The sequence below is a fragment of the Salmo salar genome, chromosome ssa05 (genome assembly GCF_905237065.1).
Source record: "Salmo salar chromosome ssa05, Ssal_v3.1, whole genome shotgun sequence".
NCBI lineage: Eukaryota > Metazoa > Chordata > Actinopteri > Salmoniformes > Salmonidae > Salmo > Salmo salar.
This window is the reverse complement of record NC_059446.1, coordinates 83155682-83179505: the sequence shown is the minus strand read 5'-3', so window position 1 is coordinate 83179505 and position 23824 is coordinate 83155682. Positions and strand designations below refer to the sequence as shown.

Here is a 23824-nt window from a genome sequence, read left to right as displayed (position 1 = left end):
ATACAATATGGGAATTTTATCCCAAAGCTACCTACAGCTAACATATATATATTTAAGTATGTGATCTATGTAAATAAATAAATATATCACAGCTGTAAAACTGTATGGTGGAGGCCTACCCATTTCCCAGGAGCATTGTAAAAAGTGGATTTGGGTACAGTGTTTATTTCCCCCTAATATCTTTGAAGATTCTGAGACCATTAGGGTTAAACATTACAGATATAAATGCAATATATGGAGTAGAAAAGATTGCCTGCCCACCAAAGAATCAACATATGTTCTACATGGTCTATTTCTATCTGAATGTAACACCTCAATCAAGCTTGTTAATTGATCGTTAAGTCATGTTTGTCAGGTAAACGGTCATTAGTGGCCTATATAAGCCTCATACAGGCCATGGGAAGACATTACCTGTTGATAACACAGACTATTCTCATGATCATGGGAGGTGTGAGAGAATTGCTGCTCTTTGTGATGACTGTGGGGGTTGTCAAAGGTTGGTTCACTAACGTTTTATTTGGATTGAAGGGATTTGTTTGGGAAATATGCTTAACTTTATAAGTTGGAGATTCAAATTTGACTGTCTGTTTCTTCCGCATTGGTCATCTATTATTAATATATGTAGCTATTTTGTGTGAACTCAACTTCTGTCAACACTTTCTCCTCAGTTTCTTGTTACCCTGTTGGAAAGTCCCAGAAGCAAGATCAAGTCTCTCTGCAGAGGAGACTTGGAGGTAAGTGTTTCTTTCCACAACCCTTCTAGCTATGTTCTTTGTCACTGTCTATGGTGCTGCTGTGTTTGACACTCATTCAACACCATAGAGTAACTCAGTCTAAATAACGTTGTCAAAGCCTTTGATTTGGTAATTTTGCTTGTGTACCTTAACCTACGTTTTTCAGAGCTGTCATCAAATGACGTCTCCATTGAGCATGCCCTGGCCTTGCTCCGATCCATAGGGTCTGACGCTAAACAAGACAGAGAAGGTACGGCCTGAAACATATACTTTGAAAACTGTTGGGTTCAACATTCGACTGGCAATTCGGCCTAGACCGTGTGGAACAGATGTGTTGCTGTAGAATACCCAACTGTTCCTTTTGTTTTTTCTATAGAGTATTTAGAGACTAACGAAGTAGAATCCCAAGCTTCTCCAAACCATGGTAGCTCTCAGGCAAATGATGCCCTGTCCTCTGAGGAGAAGCTGAGGCGCATGTCCTCTGACGACGCTGCGACTGGCCCGTCTGACGACGCTACCTCTGAAGCTGCGACTGGCCCGTCTGACGACGCTACCTCTGAAGCTGCGACTGGCCCGTCTGACGACGCTACCTCTGAAGCTGCGACTGGCCCGTCTGACGACGCTACCTCTGAAGCTGCGACTGGCCCGTCTGACGACGCTACCTCTGAAGCTGCGACTGGCCCGTCTGACGACGCTACCTCTGAAGCTGCGACTGGCCCGTCTGACGACGCTACCTCTGAAGCTGCGACTGGCCCGTCTGACGCACGCTACCTCTGAAGCTGCGACTGGCCCGTCTGACGACGCTACCTCTGAAGCTGCGACTGGCCCGTCTGACGACGCTACCTCTGAAGCTGCGACTGGCCCGTCTGACGCACGCTACCTCTGAAGCTGCGACTGGCCCGTCTGACGACGCTACCTCTGAAGCTGCGACTGGCCCGTCTGACGACGCTACCTCTGAAGCTGCGACTGGCCCCGTCTGACGACGCTACCTCTGAAGCTGCGACTGGCCCCCCGTCTGACGACGCTACCTCTGAAGCTGCGACTGGCCCGTCTGACGACGCTACCTCTGAAGCTGCGACTGGCCCGTCTGACGACGCTACCTCTGAAGCTGCGACTGGCCCCGTCTGACGACGCTACCTCTGAAGCTGCGACTGGCCCCGTCTGACGACGCTACCTCTGAAGCTGCGACTGGCCCGTCTGACGACGCTACCTCTGAAGCTGCGACTGGCCCCGTCTGACGACGCTACCTCTGAAGCTGCGACTGGCCCGTCTGACGACGCTACCTCTGAAGCTGCGACTGGCCCGTCTGACGACGCTACCTCTGAAGCTGCGACTGGCCCGTCTGACGACGCTACCTCTGAAGCTGCGACTGGCCCGTCTGACGACGCTACCTCTGAAGCTGCGACTGGCCCGTCTGACGACGCTACCTCTGAAGCTGCGACTGGCCCGTCTGACGCACGCTACCTCTGAAGCTGCGACTGGCCCCGTCTGACGACGCTACCTCTGAAGCTGCGACTGGCCCGTCTGACGACGCTACCTCTGAAGCTGCGACTGGCCCGTCTGACGACGCTACCTCTGAAGCTGCGACTGGCCCCGTCTGACGACGCTACCTCTGAAGCTGCGACTGGCCCGTCTGACGACGCTACCTCTGAAGCTGCGACTGGCCCGTCTGACGACGCTACCTCTGAAGCTGCGACTGGCCCGTCTGACGCACGCTACCTCTGAAGCTGCGACTGGCCCGTCTGACGACGCCACCTCTGAAGCTGCGACTGGCCCGTCTGACGACGCCACCTCTGAAGCTGCGACTGGCCCGTCTGACGACGCCACCTCTGAAGCTGCGACTGGCCCGTCTGACGCACGCTACCTCTGAAGCTGCGACTGGCCCGTCTGACGACGCTACCTCTGAAGCTGCGACTGGCCCGTCTGACGCACGCTACCTCTGAAGCTGCGACTGGCCCGTCTGACGCACGCTACCTCTGAAGCTGCGACTGGCCCGTCTGACGACGCTACCTCTGAAGCTGCGACTGGCCCGTCTGACGACGCTACCTCTGAAGCTGCGACTGGCCCGTCTGACGACGCTACCTCTGAAGCTGCGACTGGCCCGTCTGACGACGCTACCTCTGAAGCTGCGACTGGCCCGTCTGACGACGCTACCTCTGAAGCTGCGACTGGCCCGTCTGACGACGCTACCTCTGAAGCTGCGACTGGCCCGTCTGACGACGCTACCTCTGAAGCTGCGACTGGCCCGTCTGACGACGCTACCTCTGAAGCTGCGACTGGCCCGTCTGACGCACGCTACCTCTGAAGCTGCGACTGGCCCGTCTGACGACGCTACCTCTGAAGCTGCGACTGGCCCGTCTGACGACGCTACCTCTGAAGCTGCGACTGGCCCGTCTGACGACGCTACCTCTGAAGCTGCGACTGGCCCGTCTGACGACGCTACCTCTGAAGCTGCGACTGGCCCGTCTGACGCACGCTACCTCTGAAGCTGCGACTGGCCCGTCTGACGACGCTACCTCTGAAGCTGCGACTGGCCCGTCTGACGACGCTACCTCTAAGGAACTGTTCACCGCTTCATCGGAGCCCCCGTTGACCACAAACATGGATATCTGACGTGGGACATGGTGCTCGGGGTCATGCAAGAGTTCATGGGTACTCTAGTCCAGGTTGTCTGTGTGTGTAACTGCATTTGCTTGTTTTGGCTCAATTAAACATTAACTGTAATACTTGTGTCCTCAGTATTGTTTTGGCGGTTCCTACTTGGCAACATTTATTTTGCATTATCTGCTTTGGCCTCAGCAATATATTAATACTTTGACCCCTGTGTTTAAGCTACATTTGCTCAGTGTTGGTCAATTTATGCTAGTAGCATCACATGATGTGGAATGGGTTCTAGTTCATTTTAACTTGATGGTTGTGGAACACAGTGTCTGGGGTTGGTACATATGAGGATGTTGCTAGAATCGGGGTTTCAGTGCTAACTAATATCACGGTTGTCAACTTGCATTTAAATTACTCTGCTGGGTGTCTTCTCTCCTGACTGACTTGGTTTCCTATTAGTGAATGCTTACATGTGAAACCAGCTCTCGTCTCATTAGCCCATCGTTTTGGCGGTTGGTCTTCATATCCCAGTGACAATCCAAACTTTCAGGTTAAATAAGTCAATGCTAACCTGCTTTAGCTGGCAGGCTGCTATCAGGTCCTAGCTCTCCCAGAGTTGCTTGTAGCGCCTCTAACCTAGGGTTTGATGGGGGGAACAGTTTTACCAGGATTTCCCACCCACTCCGATTACATGGGAGAAATTAACCGGTTAATTTCTATGAAAAGCGTGAGGTGAAGTCTGTTCATACAGGCCTTCTCTATCCGCATGATCAACGCTCGGGGTGTGCGTCGTACTTATAGTCGCCATGAATTCAAAGAGCATGTACACGCAACCTTTAAATGCAGTTAATACAGCAACAAAATTGGCTCCAACTTTTGAGCTACCGGTAGGTATCTGCTTTAATTCAAAACAATTTCTGTGGCACCGCTTTACTCACTTATGCCAACCTGAATTCAGCCTGTTTTGAAGCAAGTTAAACCGTTACGGCCTATGCAAATATTTTGTTTGCTACAGGGTAGGCCTTCCAGGTTATTTTATGTAGCAGGGGCGAAAATCTGATATCAACTTTGGAGGGGACAATTACATGACATTTTCTGAAGAGCAATTCCTGAGGGGGACACCAAAAGTAGTGCTGTAACACACAGCCTACGTTGTAATATGGTAAATGTATATTGAGGAACCAAAGAAATAAGGTGTTTGCCGTACTCCTAACTACCGGTACCCAAAACTACACAACTAATCACAACAGCAATACCATTGCCTTTAACAGATCTTAGTTCAGTCACCAGTGTAAGTTGAGAGTGGGGGTATCCATGGCATTTTCCAATTATGTTCCTATTTTACAAGTCAAAAAAATGGAGAACCTTTCATAATGTTGCCAAACAAAGACTCAACAAACTTACCTGAGACTCCCTGTCTCTGCCAGTCTGTCCCCAGCTCTGCCGTCTGTGTGCCATCTGTTGCCTGCTCTGCCTAATGACATCATTGTGAAACATTTTCATTAGCATTTCACTTCTTTCTTATGAACATTTTATCAACTAGTCTTTGAGATATTAGGCTACTAGGGTTCTTACTTTGCATTTTGGTGTACTGAAAAATACTCTGATGTCCGTCTTTTTTTCTGCCATTTTTCTACCTGGCTGGCCACACACACACACACACAGTGTGTAGGTTATTTACAGTAGGAGATGGGCTTCTATCATATCTTCTATCATTCTATATGGGCTTCGATCTAAAAGGTAGCTAGCAAATGTGAAACGGATTGCAGTGACAAGAGTTGACAGCTGTATGAGTTCACCATTTACACAACATATGCTGCAACCTTTTGTAATTTTAACCGTTTGTTTCATATTGGCTGGCTTCCAACAATAGCTGAATTTGCAAAGCTAGCGAGCACAAATTCCGTTTCAGTGGTGTTTGCTATAATCTTTGCTACCCGGGTTAAATAAAGGTGAAATAAAATAAATAAAAAGTTCCCTTGAGACAATTTAGCTTTTGCAACGAGACCATTACATATATTTAAGACAATGGTAGAAGAGAGTGTAGTTCTGTTCAGTTTGGACTTCAGTTTATCGCTAACCTTATCACAGGGACTTTGAAGCACTAACTTACATTGCTGATCTTGGAATAAATTGACGATAGCAAAGATTCCATCTTTGACGACGCCACATAAATGGAATAGGTACTAGCTAGCTTAATAGTTAATATTTGCGCGCTAGCTCTGCAAATTCAGCTAGTGTGTGTGTGTGTGTGTGTGAACCCTGCCAACATAAAACAAATCATTGCTATGGCGCGATTGACTGGATTAACCTCATGTCAGTCACGTGCATTGAGTGCCTTTCAGACAGTAGATACGAACCCTCTGTTACCTTGCCAACTAAGGAACTGGCAGTGGATCAAACCATTGTGAGGCAAAGGGTGGGGGGTCGCAATCTTTTGAAACTTAAAAAAGCTCTATTAAGTGTCTATAATCAGCACAATTGCTTTCATTGCGTATTATTCATATTATTTAAATTACAGAGTTATGTTTACAGTGATATATTGGGGGGGACAAATCATATTTTTCCCAGGATGGGGGGGGTCGTGTACCCCCCGTCCCCCCTGGGATTTCCGCCCCTGTTATGTAGCCTACGTTTGTGTATTGAATGTTATTCTACATTTGTTTGTCTGGGTCTTGAGAATCAGTTACCCTTTCTGACCAAGTCTGTAAAATAATGCGAGAACTGGGGGTATTTTGTCTTGAATAAAAGTAATAACGGAGAAGAATGGCAGGGTCTTGACAAGTTAATTTGATTGTGTAGGCTCACGTTTAATTTATGCTGTGACTAAATGAATATTAACTTGATAATGTACTTTATTGCTGGAGAACAGATGCAATAGGTAGGCCTGAGAAGATTTGATGTAAATATAGCCGAAGAATGGCACATGATAAACTGCGGGTTTAGATTCACGTGCAATTGATCAACTGCGGCGCTATCCATTGTGCTGAATCTCCGCTACAGCGTAACTGTTAGATTATCAGAGATTCAGATTTGTTTCCTCTGACAAAATCATCACAATAACCGAAGTATAAACAGCCACAACCTTCCCAAATTCCCTTGATAGCCAGGTGTAAGGGGAGAGGAAAGGACCGAAATGCATCTTTCAGTGAAAGGTAGGCTACTGTAATAACCTCATATTTGACCCGTCGGCCAACAGTGCCTCATAGACCGGTTAAAACTAGGCTACATCAATGAAATAGTGTGGTGACTTTGAGTTGATTAAATAGCAACAAATACAAGAACCCATTAGTGTATATTTCTCCATGTAGAGTGTTATAATCATGTTGGATTTTATTCGCTGCTTAACACCCTGCATCCCACAGCTGGCTTGCTTCTGAAGCTAAGCAGGGTTGGTCCTGGTCAGTCCCTAGATTGGAGACCAGTTGCTGCTGGAAGTGGTGTTGGAGGGCCAGTAGGAGTCACTCTTTCCTCTGGTCTAAAATAATATCCCAGGGCAGTGATTGGGGACATGTGCTGTCTTTCGGGTGGGACGTTAAACAGGTGTCCTGACTCTCTGTGGTCACTAAAGATCCCATGGCACTTATTGTTAGAGTAGGGGTGTTAACCCTGGTGTCCTGGCTAAATTCCCAATCTGGCCCTCATACCATCACGGTCACCTAATCATCCCAAGCTTACTATTGGCTCATTCACCCGCCCCATCCCCTGTAACTATTCCCCAGGTCATTGCTGTAAATGAGAATGTGTTCTCAGTCAACTTACCTGGTTAAATAAAACATATGCTTCTAAATAGCACTTTCGGTTTGAACGGGAAGCCTGGTAATTTCTTGCAATTTCCTCAGGAAGGAAAATTGGTAGGTTCTCTGGAAAAGATATGTCTCTACATGACCAATGAGGCCTACCCTCCTCCCCCAGCCATTGGGATGAACTTTGCGGGACCCCCCATCCGAATACTCTACCAGGTACGGACGAGACATGGAGACAACTGTTCCTTTAATGTTTTGTACTCGTCTCATTAAAAATGGATTCATACTAAAGACTAGGTCAGAATACATTTGGACTCCCTCGCTCTTTGTCTTTCCCTCTCAAATCAACTCTTTACCGTGAAATGCTTGCTTACGAGCCCACCCCAACGATGTAGAGAACAAAACTATAGAATATATATATATATATATATATAATAGTACCAATCAAAAGTTTGGACACACCTACTTATTCAAAGGTTTTTCTTTATTTTGACTATTTTCTACATTGTAAAATAATAGTGAAGAACTCAAAACTATGAAATAACACATATGGAATCATGTAGTAACCAAAAAAGTGTTAAACATATCAAAATCTATTTTATATTTATATAGACTCTTCAATGTAGCCACCCTTTGCACACTCTTGGCATTCTCTCAACCAGCTTCACCTGGATTGCTTTTCCAAAAGGACAGATTTCCACCGGTCTAATGTCCATTGCTGGTGTTTCTTGGCCCAAGCAAGTCTCTTCTTCTTATTGGTGTCCTTTAGTAGTGGTTTCTTTGCAGCAATTTGACCATGAAGGCCTGATTCACGTAGTCTCCTCTGAACAGTTGATGTTGAGATGTGTCTGTTACTTGAACTTTACAGCAGAGGTAACTCTGGGTCTTCCTTTCCTGTGGCGGTCCTCATGAGAGACATAGCGCTTGATGGATTTTGCAACTGCACTTGAAGAAACATTCAAAGTTCTTGAAATTTTCCGGATTCACTGAACTTCATGTCTTAAAATAATAATAGACTTTTGTTTCTCTTTGCTTATTTGAGCTGTTCTTGCCATGATATGGACTTGGTATTTTACCAAATAGGGCTATCTTCTGTATACCACCCCTACCTTGTCACAAAACAAGTGATTGGCTCAAACGCACTAAGAAGGAAATAAATTCCACAAATTAACTTTGAACAAGGCACACCTGTTAATTAAAATGCATTCCAGGTGAGTACCTCATGAAGCTGGTTGAGTGAATGCCAAGAGTGTGCAAAGCTGTCATCAAGGCAAAGGGTGGCTACTTTGAAGAATCTCAAATATCAAATATATTTTGATTTGTTTAACACTTTTTTGGTTACTTCAGGATTCCTTATGTGTTATTTCATACTTTTGATGTTCTACAATGTAGAAAATTGTAAAAAAAATAAAGAAACCCTGGAATTAGTAGGTGTGTCCAAACTTTTGACTGGTACTGTATATATTGTAACACGAGGAATAAAATACCCAAGAATAAAGCTATATACAAGGAGTACAGGTTCCAGATCAGTGTGCAGGGGTACGAGGTATTTGAAGTAGATATGTACAAGAAGGCAGGGTAAAGTGACTAGGCATCAGGATTGATAATAATAATAATAATAGCAAAATAAAGAACAGAGCAGCAGCTGCAAATGATGAGTGTAAAGGTGTGTGTTTGTGAGAGTGTGTAATGTGTATGCATGTGTGTTTGGGTTGTGTCGGTTTGTGTGTGTGTGTGTGTGTGTGTGTGTGTGTGTGTGTGTGTGTGTGTGTGTGTGTGTGTGTGTGTGTGTGGGAGTGTGTGTGTGGGAGTGTGAATGTAGTGTGTGTGAGTGTTCATATGCTTTGTATACAGTCTAGTGATTGTGCGTAGGGTCAGAGCAAGACCCTTTAACTTTTTGAGGATGCGAGTGCCCATGCCACGACTGTGCGGGTGTGTGTGGACCATGTTAGGTCGCCAAGGAACAGCCCTGTTGATGTGGATGGGGACGTGCTCTCCCCTCTTGCTCCTGTAGACCACGATCAGCTCCTTGGTCTTACTGGCATTGAGGGAGAGGTTGTCCTGGCACCACAATGCCAAGTCTCTGACCTCTCATCGCCTTCGTGTCTTCAGCAAACTTGACACACTGGGTCCCGACACACTGGGTCCCAACCCACTGGCTCCAACCTCCTGTCTCCAACCCTCTGGATCCAATCTCCATCTCTTCATTACTTGGTTATGAAAACCCCCTGGCCCCAAAGCACTGGCCCAACCTCTCTTCATTACTTTTTAAGGCAGACAGGTCCAGAGGGTGCGCCCCTGGCTGTCCCTCACGTCTAGATCCAGCAGAGACTGAACCAGGAACTCCATAGCATGGTGGTGGCCGTGGTACGCCTGAATAGAAAGACAAACACAGTCTCAAGCAAAGTCCAGTGGTACGCCTGAATAGATATATAATCAATGTCCTATAGTAGACCAGTGGTACGCCTGAACAGAAATACAGTGCTAGACCTCTAAAGTAGACCAGAGTCTTTCAATCGGGAGCCCATTTTTGCTCCCGCCCAGCATCAACATCGGAGGTCCCTGCCAAGCGTGTGATTGAGAAACAAACACTCTACTTCTCCTCTGAGGTTGATTAACTCAAATGGCAAAATAAGGAAATCATCCTCATCATCACTGTGTAGAATATGCATGTATTTTACACGAATCAGGAATAGATAGGAATTTGGTGTGTGAGTCTGTCTGGACAGTCAACTTCCTGTGTAAAATCAACACCATGCCTGCTTCCCAGATAGCACCCTATTCCCTATGTAGTGAACTACTTTTGATCAGGGCCTATAAGGATCTGGTCAAAAGTAGTGTACTAAATAGGGAATAGGGTGCCATTTGTCATATGGAGACCACTACAGGAGCAGGTAGGCTTTACTCACAGCGAGGTGTAGAGGGCTGATGGGAGCTCTGACATCAAAGTCGTTCAGGATGTCTGTCCCTGAGCTTTCAATTAGTTGAGGAAAGACAAGGACGGCCAGTTCAGACTTGTAACATATTTACTTGGAAGGTTAGTCTAGTAGCATGTGTAACATGGTAAATCTCAGTGACCAGCCCCTGCAGACATACTGGGGTGTTGCATCCATACCTTAAACAAGCAAGTGTGAGGAAAAGTTACCAACTGGCACTTACCACATCTAAAGGTGTTTCACTTGCAATCTGGAAAAAGAACATCAAGAGTGACGATGCGTCCACGACAAACATGCAGCCACACCTTAAAACCTACTGTTGGGTTCTGAGAATATGAAATATACTAATTCATGTCACTGAGGGAGAGAGCTTAATGTATAACGTTTACATTATGTCAGGTTAGGGGTCACATCCACTTGAATGTCCTTCATATGACGAACCTCCTACAGAGCAAATGAGGAAAATATGATATATTATGATTTATGTTAGTAACAATACAATATGGGAATTTTATCCCAAAGCTACCTACAGCTAACATATATATATTTAAGTATGTGATCTATGTAAATAAATAAATATATCACAGCTGTAAAACTGTATGGTGGAGGCCTACCCATTTCCCAGGAGCATTGTAAAAAGTGGATTTGGGTACAGTGTTTATTTCCCCCTAATATCTTTGAAGATTCTGAGACCATTAGGGTTAAACATTACAGATATAAATGCAATATATGGAGTAGAAAAGATTGCCTGCCCACCAAAGAATCAACATATGTTCTACATGGTCTATTTCTATCTGAATGTAACACCTCAATCAAGCTTGTTAATTGATCGTTAAGTCATGTTTGTCAGGTAAACGGTCATTAGTGGCCTATATAAGCCTCATACAGGCCATGGGAAGACATTACCTGTTGATAACACAGACTATTCTCATGATCATGGGAGGTGTGAGAGAATTGCTGCTCTTTGTGATGACTGTGGGGGTTGTCAAAGGTTGGTTCACTAACGTTTTATTTGGATTGAAGGGATTTGTTTGGGAAATATGCTTAACTTTATAAGTTGGAGATTCAAATTTGACTGTCTGTTTCTTCCGCATTGGTCATCTATTATTAATATATGTAGCTATTTTGTGTGAACTCAACTTCTGTCAACACTTTCTCCTCAGTTTCTTGTTACCCTGTTGGAAAGTCCCAGAAGCAAGATCAAGTCTCTCTGCAGAGGAGACTTGGAGGTAAGTGTTTCTTTCCACAACCCTTCTAGCTATGTTCTTTGTCACTGTCTATGGTGCTGCTGTGTTTGACACTCATTCAACACCATAGAGTAACTCAGTCTAAATAACGTTGTCAAAGCCTTTGATTTGGTAATTTTGCTTGTGTACCTTAACCTACGTTTTTCAGAGCTGTCATCAAATGACGTCTCCATTGAGCATGCCCTGGCCTTGCTCCGATCCATAGGGTCTGACGCTAAACAAGACAGAGAAGGTACGGCCTGAAACATATACTTTGAAAACTGTTGGGTTCAACATTCGACTGGCAATTCGGCCTAGACCGTGTGGAACAGATGTGTTGCTGTAGAATACCCAACTGTTCCTTTTGTTTTTTCTATAGAGTATTTAGAGACTAACGAAGTAGAATCCCAAGCTTCTCCAAACCATGGTAGCTCTCAGGCAAATGATGCCCTGTCCTCTGAGGAGAAGCTGAGGCGCATGTCCTCTGACGACGCTGCGACTGGCCCGTCTGACGACGCTACCTCTGAAGCTGCGACTGGCCCGTCTGACGACGCTACCTCTGAAGCTGCGACTGGCCCGTCTGACGACGCTACCTCTGAAGCTGCGACTGGCCCGTCTGACGACGCTACCTCTGAAGCTGCGACTGGCCCGTCTGACGACGCTACCTCTGAAGCTGCGACTGGCCCGTCTGACGACGCTACCTCTGAAGCTGCGACTGGCCCGTCTGACGACGCTACCTCTGAAGCTGCGACTGGCCCGTCTGACGACGCTACCTCTGAAGCTGCGACTGGCCCGTCTGACGACGCTACCTCTGAAGCTGCGACTGGCCCGTCTGACGACGCTACCTCTGAAGCTGCGACTGGCCCGTCTGACGACGCTACCTCTGAAGCTGCGACTGGCCCCGTCTGACGCACGCTACCTCTGAAGCTGCGACTGGCCCGTCTGACGCACGCTACCTCTGAAGCTGCGACTGGCCCGTCTGACGCACGCTACCTCTGAAGCTGCGACTGGCCCGTCTGACGACGCTACCTCTGAAGCTGCGACTGGCCCGTCTGACGACGCTACCTCTGAAGCTGCGACTGGCCCCGTCTGACGCACGCTACCTCTGAAGCTGCGACTGGCCCGTCTGACGACGCTACCTCTGAAGCTGCGACTGGCCCGTCTGACGACGCTACCTCTGAAGCTGCGACTGGCCCCGTCTGACGCACGCTACCTCTGAAGCTGCGACTGGCCCCGTCTGACGACGCTACCTCTGAAGCTGCGACTGGCCCCGTCTGACGACGCTACCTCTGAAGCTGCGACTGGCCCGTCTGACGACGCTACCTCTGAAGCTGCGACTGGCCCGTCTGACGACGCTACCTCTGAAGCTGCGACTGGCCCCGTCTGACGCACGCTACCTCTGAAGCTGCGACTGGCCCGTCTGACGACGCTACCTCTGAAGCTGCGACTGGCCCCGTCTGACGACGCTACCTCTGAAGCTGCGACTGGCCCGTCTGACGACGCTACCTCTGAAGCTGCGACTGGCCCCGTCTGACGCACGCTACCTCTGAAGCTGCGACTGGCCCCCGTCTGACGACGCTACCTCTGAAGCTGCGACTGGCCCCGTCTGACGACGCTACCTCTGAAGCTGCGACTGGCCCGTCTGACGACGCTACCTCTGAAGCTGCGACTGGCCCCGTCTGACGACGCTACCTCTGAAGCTGCGACTGGCCCGTCTGACGCACGCTACCTCTGAAGCTGCGACTGGCCCCCGTCTGACGACGCTACCTCTGAAGCTGCGACTGGCCCCGTCTGACGACGCTACCTCTGAAGCTGCGACTGGCCCCGTCTGACGACGCTACCTCTGAAGCTGCGACTGGCCCCGTCTGACGACGCTACCTCTGAAGCTGCGACTGGCCCCGTCTGACGACGCTACCTCTGAAGCTGCGACTGGCCCCGTCTGACGACGCTACCTCTGAAGCTGCGACTGGCCCGTCTGACGACGCTACCTCTGAAGCTGCGACTGGCCCCGTCTGACGACGCTACCTCTGAAGCTGCGACTGGCCCCGTCTGACGACGCTACCTCTGAAGCTGCGACTGGCCCCCCGTCTGACGACGCTACCTCTAAGGAACTGTTCACCGCTTCATCGGAGCCCCCGTTGACCACAAACATGGATATCTGACGTGGGACATGGTGCTCGGGGTCCTGCAAGAGTTCATGGGTACTCTAGTCCAGGTTGTCTGTGTGTGTAACTGCATTTGCTTGTTTTGGCTCAATTAAACATTAACTGTAATACTTGTGTCCTCAGTATTGTTTTGGCGGTTCCTACTTGGCAACATTTATTTTGCATTATACCATGCTTTGGCCTCAGCAATATATTAATACTTTGACCCCTGTGTTTAAGCTACATTTGCTCAGTGTTGGTCAATTTATGCTAGTAGCATCACATGATGTGGAATGGGTTCTAGTTCATTTTAACTTGATGGTTGTGGAACACAGTGTCTGGGGTTGGTACATATGAGGATGTTGCTAGAATCGGGGTTTCAGTGCTAACTAATATCACGGTTGTCAACTTGCATTTAAATTACTCTGCTGGGTGTCTTCTCTCCTGACTGACTTGGTTTCCTATTAGTGAATGCTTACATGTGAAACCAGCTCTCGTCTCATTAGCCCATCGTTTTGGCGGTTGGTCTTCATATCCCAGTGACAATCCAAACTTTCAGGTTAAATAAGTCAATGCTAACCTGCTTTAGCTGGCAGGCTGCTATCAGGTCCTAGCTCTCCCAGAGTTGCTTGTAGCGCCTCTAACCTAGGGTTTGATGGGGGGGAACAGTTTTACCAGGATTTCCCACCCACTCCGATTACATGGGAGAAATTAACCGGTTAATTTCTATGAAAAGCGTGAGGTGAAGTCTGTTCATACAGGCCTTCTCTATCCGCATGATCAACGCTCGGGGTGTGCGTCGTACTTATAGTCGCCATGAATTCAAAGAGCATGTACACGCAACCTTTAAATGCAGTTAATACAGCAACAAAATTGGCTCCAACTTTTGAGCTACCGGTAGGTATCTGCTTTAATTCAAAACAATTTCTGTGGCACCGCTTTACTCACTTATGCCAACCTGAATTCAGCCTGTTTTGAAGCAAGTTAAACCGTTACGGCCTATGCAAATATTTTGTTTGCTACAGGGTAGGCCTTCCAGGTTATTTTATGTAGCAGGGGCGAAAATCTGATATCAACTTTGGAGGGGACAATTACATGACATTTTCTGAAGAGCAATTCCTGAGGGGGGACACCAAAAGTAGTGCTGTAACACACAGCCTACGTTGTAATATGGTAAATGTATATTGAGGAACCAAAGAAATAAGGTGTTTGCCGTACTCCTAACTACCGGTACCCAAAACTACACAACTAATCACAACAGCAATACCATTGCCTTTAACAGATCTTAGTTCAGTCGAGAGTGGGGGTATCCATGGCATTTTCCAATTATGTTCCTATTTTACAAGTCAAAAAAATGGAGAACCTTTCATAATGTTGCCAAACAAAGACTACAAACTTACCTGAGACTCCCTGTCTCTGCCAGTCTGTCCCCAGCTCTGCTGTCTGTGTGCCATCTGTTGCCTGCTCTGCCTAATGACATCATTGTGAAACATTTTCATTAGCATTTCACTTCTTTCTTATGAACATTTTATCAACTAGTCTTTGAGATATTAGGCTACTAGGGTTCTTACTTTGCATTTTGGTGTACTGAAAAATACTCTGATGTCCGTCTTTTTTCTTTTTTCTGCCATTTTTCTACCTGGCTGGCCACACACACACACACAGTGTGTAGGTTATTTACAGTAGGAGATGGGCTTCTATCATATCTTCTATCATTCTATATGGGCTTCGATCTAAAAGGTAGCTAGCAAATGTGAAACGGATTGCAGTGACAAGAGTTGACAGCTGTATGAGTTCACCATTTACACAACATATGCTGCAACCTTTTGTAATTTTAACCGTTTGTTTCATATTGGCTGGCTTCCAACAATAGCTGAATTTGCAAAGCTAGCGAGCACAAATTCCGTTTCAGTGGTGTTTGCTATAATCTTTGCTACCCGGGTTAAATAAAGGTGAAATAAAATAAATAAAAGTTCCCTTGAGACAATTTAGCTTTTGCAACGAGACCATTACATATATTTAAGACAATGGTAGAAGAGAGTGTAGTTCTGTTCAGTTTGGACTTCAGTTTATCGCTAACCTTATCACAGGGACTTTGAAGCACTAACTTACATTGCTGATCTTGGAATAAATTGACGATAGCAAAGATTCCATCTTTGACGACGCCACATAAATGGAATAGGTACTAGCTAGCTTAATAGTTAATATTTGCGCGCTAGCTCTGCAAATTCAGCTAGTGTGTGTGTGTGTGTGTGTGAACCCTGCCAACATAAAACAAATCATTGCTATGGCGCGATTGACTGGATTAACCTCATGTCAGTCACGTGCATTGAGTGCCTTTCAGACAGTAGATACGAACCCTCTGTTACCTTGCCAACTAAGGAACTGGCAGTGGATCAAACCATTGTGAGGCAAAGGGAGGGGGGGGTCGCAATATTTTGAAACTTAAAAAAACTCTATTAAGTGTCTATAATCAGCACAATTGCTTTCATTGCGTATTATTCATATTATTTAAATTACAGAGTTATGTTTACAGTGATATATTGGGGGGGACAAATCATATTTTTCCCAGGATGGGGGGGTCGTGTACCCCCCGTCCCCCCTGGGATTTCCGCCCCTGTTATGTAGCCTACGTTTGTGTATTGAATGTTATTCTACATTTGTTTGTCTGGGTCTTGAGAATCAGTTACCCTTTCTGACCAAGTCTGTAAAATAATGCGAGAACTGGGGGTATTTTGTCTTGAATAAAAGTAATAACGGAGAAGAATGGCAGGGTCTTGACAAGTTAATTTGATTGTGTAGGCTCACGTTTAATTTATGCTGTGACTAAATGAATATTAACTTGATAATGTACTTTATTGCTGGAGAACAGATGCAATAGGTAGGCCTGAGAAGATTTGATGTAAATATAGCCGAAGAATGGCACATGATAAACTGCGGGTTTAGATTCACGTGCAATTGATCAACTGCGACGCTATCCATTGTGCTGAATCTCCGCTACAGCGTAACTGTTAGATTATCAGAGATTCAGATTTGTTTCCTCTGACAAAATCATCACAATAACCGAAGTATAAACAGCCACAACCTTCCCAAATTCCCTTGATAGCCAGGTGTAAGGGGAGAGGAAAGGACCGAAATGCATCTTTCAGTGAAAGGTAGGCTACTGTAATAACCTCATATTTGACCCGTCGGCCAACAGTGCCTCATAGACCGGTTAAAACTAGGCTACATCAATGAAATAGTGTGGTGACTTTGAGTTGATTAAATAGCAACAAATACAAGAACCCATTAGTGTATATTTCTCCATGTAGAGTGGTATAATCATGTTGGATTTTATTCGCTGCTTAACACCCTGCATCCCACAGCTGGCTTGCTTCTGAAGCTAAGCAGGGTTGGTCCTGGTCAGTCCCTAGATTGGAGACCAGTTGCTGCTGGAAGTGGTGTTGGAGGGCCAGTAGGAGTCACTCTTTCCTCTGGTCTAAAATAATATCCCAGGGCAGTGATTGGGGACATGTGCTGTCTTTCGGGTGGGACGTTAAACAGGTGTCCTGACTCTCTGTGGTCACTAAAGATCCCATGGCACTTATTGTTAGAGTAGGGGTGTTAACCCTGGTGTCCTGGCTAAATTCCCAATCTGGCCCTCATACCATCACGGTCACCTAATCATCCCAAGCTTACTATTGGCTCATTCACCCCCCCCATCCCCTGTAACTATTCCCCAGGTCATTGCTGTAAATGAGAATGTGTTCTCAGTCAACTTACCTGGTTAAATAAAACATATGCTTCTAAATAGCACTTTCGGTTTGAACGGGAAGCCTGGTAATTTCTTGCAATTTCCTCAGGAAGGAAAATTGGTAGGTTCTCTGGAAAAGATATGTCTCTACATGACCAATGAGGCCTACCCTCCTCCCCCAGCCATTGGGATGAACTTTGCGGGACCCCCATCCGAATACTCTACCAGGTACGGACGAGACATGGAGACAACTGTTCCTTTAATGTTTTGTACTCGTCTCATTAAAAATGGATTCATACTAAAGACTAGGTCAGAATACATTTGGACTCCCTCGCTCTTTGTCTTTCCCTCTCAAATCAACTCTTTACCGTGAAATGCTTGCTTACGAGCCCACCCCAACGATGCAGAGAACAAAACTATAGAATATATATATATATATATATATATAGTACCAATCAAAAGTTTGGACACACCTACTTATTCAAAGGTTTTTCTTTATTTTGACTATTTTCTACATTGTAAAATAATAGTGAAGAACTCAAAACTATGAAATAACACATATGGAATCATGTAGTAACCAAAAAAGTGTTAAACATATCAAAATCTATTTTATATTTATATAGACTCTTCAATGTAGCCACCCTTTGCACACTCTTGGCATTCTCTCAACCAGCTTCACCTGGATTGCTTTTCCAAAAGGACAGATTTCCACCGGTCTAATGTCCATTGCTGGTGTTTCTTGGCCCAAGCAAGTCTCTTCTTCTTATTGGTGTCCTTTAGTAGTGGTTTCTTTGCAGCAATTTGACCATGAAGGCCTGATTCACGTAGTCTCCTCTGAACAGTTGATGTTGAGATGTGTCTGTTACTTGAACTTTACAGCAGAGGTAACTCTGGGTCTTCCTTTCCTGTGGCGGTCCTCATGAGAGACATAGCGCTTGATGGATTTTGCAACTGCACTTGAAGAAACATTCAAAGCTCTTGAAATTTTCCGGATTGACTGAACTTCATGTCTTAAAATAATAATAGACTTTTGTTTCTCTTTGCTTATTTGAGCTGTTCTTGCCATGATATGGACTTGGTATTTTACCAAATAGGGCTATCTTCTGTATACCACCCCTACCTTGTCACAAAACAAGTGATTGGCTCAAACGCACTAAGAAGGAAATAAATTCCACAAATTAACTTTGAACAAGGCACACCTGTTAATTAAAATGCATTCCAGGTGAGTACCTCATGAAGCTGGTTGAGTGAATGCCAAGAGTGTGCAAAGCTGTCATCAAGGCAAAGGGTGGCTACTTTGAAGAATCTCAAATATAAAATATATTTTGATTTGTTTAACACTTTTTTGGTTACTTCAGGATTCCTTATGTGTTATTTCATACTTTTGATGTTCTACAATGTAGAAAATTGTAAAAAAAATAAAGAAACCCTGGAATGAGTAGGTGTGTCCAAACTTTTGACTGGTACTGTATATATTGTAACACGAGGAATAAAATACCCAAGAATAAAGCTATATACAAGGAGTACAGGTTCCAGATCAGTGTGCAGGGGTACGAGGTATTTGAAGTAGATATGTACAAGAAGGCAGGGTAAAGTGACTAGGCATCAGGATAGATGATAATAATAATAATAATAGCAAAATAAAGAACAGAGCAGCAGCTGCAAATGATGAGTGTAAAGGTGTGTGTTTGTGAGAGTGTGTAATGTGTATGCATGTGTGTTTGGGTTGTGTCGGTTTGTGTGTGTGTGTGTGTGTGTGTGTGTGTGTGTGTGTGTGTGTGTGTGTGTGTGGGAGTGTGAATGTAGTGTGTGTGAGTGTGCATATGCTTTGTATACAGTCTAGTGATTGTGCGTAGGGTCAGAGCAAGACCCTTTAACTTTTTGAGGATGCGAGTGCCCATGCCAAATATGCACGACTGTGCGGGTGTGTGTGGACCATGTTAGGTCGCCAAGGAACAGCCCTGTTGATGTGGATGGGGACGTGCTCTCCCCTCTTGCTCCTGTAGACCACGATCAGCTCCTTGGTCTTACTGGCATTGAGGGAGAGGTTGTCCTGGCACCACAATGCCAAGTCTCTGACCTCTCATCGCCTTCGTGTCGTCAGCAAACTTGACACACTGGGTCCCGACACACTGGGTCCCAACCCACTGGCTCCAACCTCCTGTCTCCAACCCTCTGGATCCAATCTCCATCTCTTCATTACTTGGTTATGAAAACCCCCTGGCCCCAAAGCACTGGCCCAACCTCTCTTCATTACTTTCTAAGGCAGACAGGTCCAGAGGGTGCGCCCTGGCTGTCCCTCACGTCTAGATCCAGCAGAGACTGAACCAGGAACTCCATAGCATGGTGGTGGCCGTGGTACGCCTGAATAGAAAGACAAACACAGTCTCAAGCAAAGTCCAGTGGTACGCCTGAATCGATATATAATCAATGTCCTATAGTAGACCAGTGGTACGCCTGAACAGAAATACAGTGCTAGACCTCTAAAGTAGACCAGAGTCTTTCAATCGGGAGCCCATTTTTGCTCCCGCCCAGCATCAACATCGGAGGTCCCTGCCAAGCGTGTGATTGAGAAACAAACACTCTACTTCTCCTCTGAGGTTGATTAACTCAAATGGCAAAATAAGGAAATCATCCTCATCATCACTGTGTAGAATATGCATGTATTTTACACGAATCAGGAATAGATAGGAATTTGGTGTGTGAGTCTGTCTGGACAGTCAACTTCCTGTGGAAAATCAACACCATGTCTGCTTCCCAGATAGCACCCTATTCCCTATGTAGTGAACTACTTTTGATCAGGGCCTATAAGGATCTGGTCAAAAGTAGTGTACTAAATAGGGAATAGGGTGCCATTTGTCATATGGAGACCACTACAGGAGCAGGTAGGCTTTACTCACAGCGAGGTGTAGAGGGCTGATGGGAGCTCTGACATCAAAGTCGTTCAGGATGTCTGTCCCTGAGCTTTCAATTAGTTGAGGAAAGACAAGGACGGCCAGTTCAGACTTGTAACATATTTACTTGGAAGGTTAGTCTAGTAGCATGTGTAACATGGTAAATCTCAGTGACCAGCCCCTGCAGACATACTGGGGTGTTGCATCCATACCTTAAACAAGCAAGTGTGAGGAAAAGTTACCAACTGGCACTTACCACATCTAAAGGTGTTTCACTTGCAATCTGGAAAAAGAACATCAAGAGTGACGATGCGTCCACGACAAACATGCAGCCACACCTTAAAACCTACTGTTGGGTTCTGAGAATATGAAATATACTAATTCATGTCACTGAGGGAGAGAGCTTAATGTATAACGTTTACATTATGTCAGGTTAGGGGTCACATCCACTTGAATGTCCTTCATATGACGAACCTCCTACAGAGCAAATGAGGAAAATATGATATATTATGATTTATGTTAGTAACAATACAATATGGGAATTTTATCCCAAAGCTACCTACAGCTAACATATATATATTTAAGTATGTGATCTATGTAAATAAATAAATATATCACAGCTGTAAAACTGTATGGTGGAGGCCTACCCATTTCCCAGGAGCATTGTAAAAAGTGGATTTGGGTACAGTGTTTATTTCCCCCTAATATCTTTGAAGATTCTGAGACCATTAGGGTTAAACATTACAGATATAAATGCAATATATGGAGTAGAAAAGATTGCCTGCCCACCAAAGAATCAACATATGTTCTACATGGTCTATTTCTATCTGAATGTAACACCTCAATCAAGCTTGTTAATTGATCGTTAAGTCATGTTTGTCAGGTAAACGGTCATTAGTGGCCTATATAAGCCTCATACAGGCCATGGGAAGACATTACCTGTTGATAACACAGACTATTCTCATGATCATGGGAGGTGTGAGAGAATTGCTGCTCTTTGTGATGACTGTGGGGGTTGTCAAAGGTTGGTTCACTAACGTTTTATTTGGATTGAAGGGATTTGTTTGGGAAATATGCTTAACTTTATAAGTTGGAGATTCAAATTTGACTGTCTGTTTCTTCCGCATTGGTCATCTATTATTAATATATGTAGCTATTTTGTGTGAACTCAACTTCTGTCAACACTTTCTCCTCAGTTTCTTGTTACCCTGTTGGAAAGTCCCAGAAGCAAGATCAAGTCTCTCTGCAGAGGAGACTTGGAGGTAAGTGTTTCTTTCCACAACCCTTCTAGCTATGTTCTTTGTCACTGTCTATGGTGCTGCTGTGTTTGACACTCATTCAACACCATAGAGTAACTCAGTCTAAATAACGTTGTCAAAGCCTTTGATTTGGTAATTTTGCTTGTGTACCTTAACCTACGTTTTTCAGAGCTGTCATCAAATGACGTCTCCATTGAGCATGCCCTGGCCTTGCTCCGATCCATAGGGTCTGACGCTAAACAAGACAGAGAAGGTACGGCCTGAAACATATACTTTGAAAACTGTTGGGTTCAACATTCGACTGGCAATTCGGCCTAGACCGTGTGGAACAGATGTGTTGCTGTAGAATACCCAACTGTTCCTTTTGTTTTTTCTATAGAGTATTTAGAGACTAACGAAGTAGAATCCCAAGCTTCTCCAAACCATGGTAGCTCTCAGGCAAATGATGCCCTGTCCTCTGAGGAGAAGCTGAGGCGCATGTCCTCTGACGACGCTGCGACTGGCCCGTCTGACGACGCTACCTCTGAAGCTGCGACTGGCCCGTCTGACGACGCTACCTCTGAAGCTGCGACTGGCCCGTCTGACGACGCTACCTCTGAAGCTGCGACTGGCCCGTCTGACGACGCTACCTCTGAAGCTGCGACTGGCCCGTCTGACGCACGCTACCTCTGAAGCTGCCACTGGCCCGTCTGACGACGCTACCTCTGAAGCTGCGACTGGCCCGTCTGACGACGCTACCTCTGAAGCTGCCACTGGCCCGTCTGACGACGCTACCTCTGAAGCTGCCACTGGCCCGTCTGACGACGCTACCTCTGAAGCTGCGACTGGCCCGTCTGACGACGCTACCTCTGAAGCTGCGACTGGCCCGTCTGACGACGCTACCTCTGAAGCTGCCACTGGCCCGTCTGACGACGCTACCTCTGAAGCTGCGACTGGCCCGTCTGACGCACGCTACCTCTGAAGCTGCGACTGGCCCGTCTGACGCACGCTACCTCTGAAGCTGCGACTGGCCCGTCTGACGACGCTACCTCTGAAGCTGCGACTGGCCCGTCTGACGACGCTACCTCTGAAGCTGCGACTGGCCCGTCTGACGACGCTACCTCTGAAGCTGCGACTGGCCCGTCTGACGACGCTACCTCTGAAGCTGCGACTGGCCCGTCTGACGACGCTACCTCTGAAGCTGCGACTGGCCCGTCTGACGCACGCTACCTCTGAAGCTGCGACTGGCCCGTCTGACGACGCTACCTCTGAAGCTGCGACTGGCCCGTCTGACGACGCTACCTCTGAAGCTGCGACTGGCCCGTCTGACGACGCTACCTCTGAAGCTGCGACTGGCCCGTCTGACGACGCTACCTCTGAAGCTGCGACTGGCCCGTCTGACGACGCTACCTCTGAAGCTGCGACTGGCCCGTCTGACGACGCTACCTCTGAAGCTGCGACTGGCCCGTCTGACGACGCTACCTCTGAAGCTGCGACTGGCCCGTCTGACGACGCTACCTCTGAAGCTGCGACTGGCCCGTCTGACGCACGCTACCTCTGAAGCTGCGACTGGCCCGTCTGACGACGCTACCTCTGAAGCTGCGACTGGCCCCGTCTGACGACGCTACCTCTGAAGCTGCGACTGGCCCCCGTCTGACGACGCTACCTCTGAAGCTGCGACTGGCCCCCGTCTGACGACGCTACCTCTGAAGCTGCGACTGGCCCCCGTCTGACGACGCTACCTCTGAAGCTGCGACTGGCCCCGTCTGACGACGCTACCTCTGAAGCTGCGACTGGCCCCCCGTCTGACGACGCTACCTCTGAAGCTGCGACTGGCCCCCGTCTGACGACGCTACCTCTGAAGCTGCGACTGGCCCCGTCTGACGACGCTACCTCTGAAGCTGCGACTGGCCCCCGTCTGACGACGCTACCTCTAAGGAACTGTTCACCGCTTCATCGGAGCCCCCGTTGACCACAAACATGGATATCTGACGTGGGACATGGTGCTCAAGAGTTCATGGGTACTCTAGTCCAGGTTGTCTGTGTGTGTAACTGCATTTGCTTGTTTTGGCTCAATTAAACATTAACTGTAATACTTGTGTCCTCAGTATTGTTTTGGCGGTTCCTACTTGGCAACATTTATTTTGCATATAACATGCTTGCCAGCAATATATTAATACTTTGACCCCTGTGTTTAAGCTACATTTGCTCAGTGTTGGTCAATTTATGCTAGTAGCATCACATGATGTGGAATGGGTTCTAGTTCATTTTAACTTGATGGTTGTGGAACACAGTGTCTGGGGTTGGTACATATGAGGATGTTGCTAGAATCGGGGTTTCAGTGCTAACTAATATCACGGTTGTCAACTTGCATTTAAATTACTCTGCTGGGTGTCTTCTCTCCTGACTGACTTGGTTTCCTATTAGTGAATGCTTACATGTGAAACCAGCTCTCGTCTCATTAGCCCATCGTTTTGGCGGTTGGTCTTCATATCCCAGTGACAATCCAAACTTTCAGGTTAAATAAGTCAATGCTAACCTGCTTTAGCTGGCAGGCTGCTATCAGGTCCTA

The 23824-nt window shown here is 46.5% G+C and overlaps 3 pseudogenes across 2 annotated transcripts; all 3 read left to right on the top strand.

Moving 5' to 3' along the window:
• Nucleotides 1-390: 390 nt before the first annotated feature.
• On the top strand, nt 391-9505 carry LOC123743056 (polysialoglycoprotein-like; annotated as a pseudogene). The gene is made up of 12 exons (XR_006769803.1): nt 391-496; nt 669-734; nt 901-984; nt 1111-1491; nt 1526-1600; nt 1635-1857; nt 1893-2184; nt 2220-2439; nt 2474-2584; nt 2729-2991; nt 7178-7297; nt 9401-9505. The product of XR_006769803.1 is annotated as a polysialoglycoprotein-like (transcript).
• A 1397-nt stretch (nt 9506-10902) lies between these two features.
• LOC123743192 (polysialoglycoprotein-like) lies at nt 10903-13523 on the top strand (annotated as a pseudogene). The gene is made up of 6 exons (XR_006770017.1): nt 10903-11008; nt 11181-11246; nt 11413-11496; nt 11623-12146; nt 12208-12772; nt 12810-13523. The product of XR_006770017.1 is annotated as a polysialoglycoprotein-like (transcript).
• A 7409-nt stretch (nt 13524-20932) lies between these two features.
• Nucleotides 20933-23161, top strand: LOC123743195 (polysialoglycoprotein-like; annotated as a pseudogene).
• Nucleotides 23162-23824: the final 663 nt, after the last annotated feature.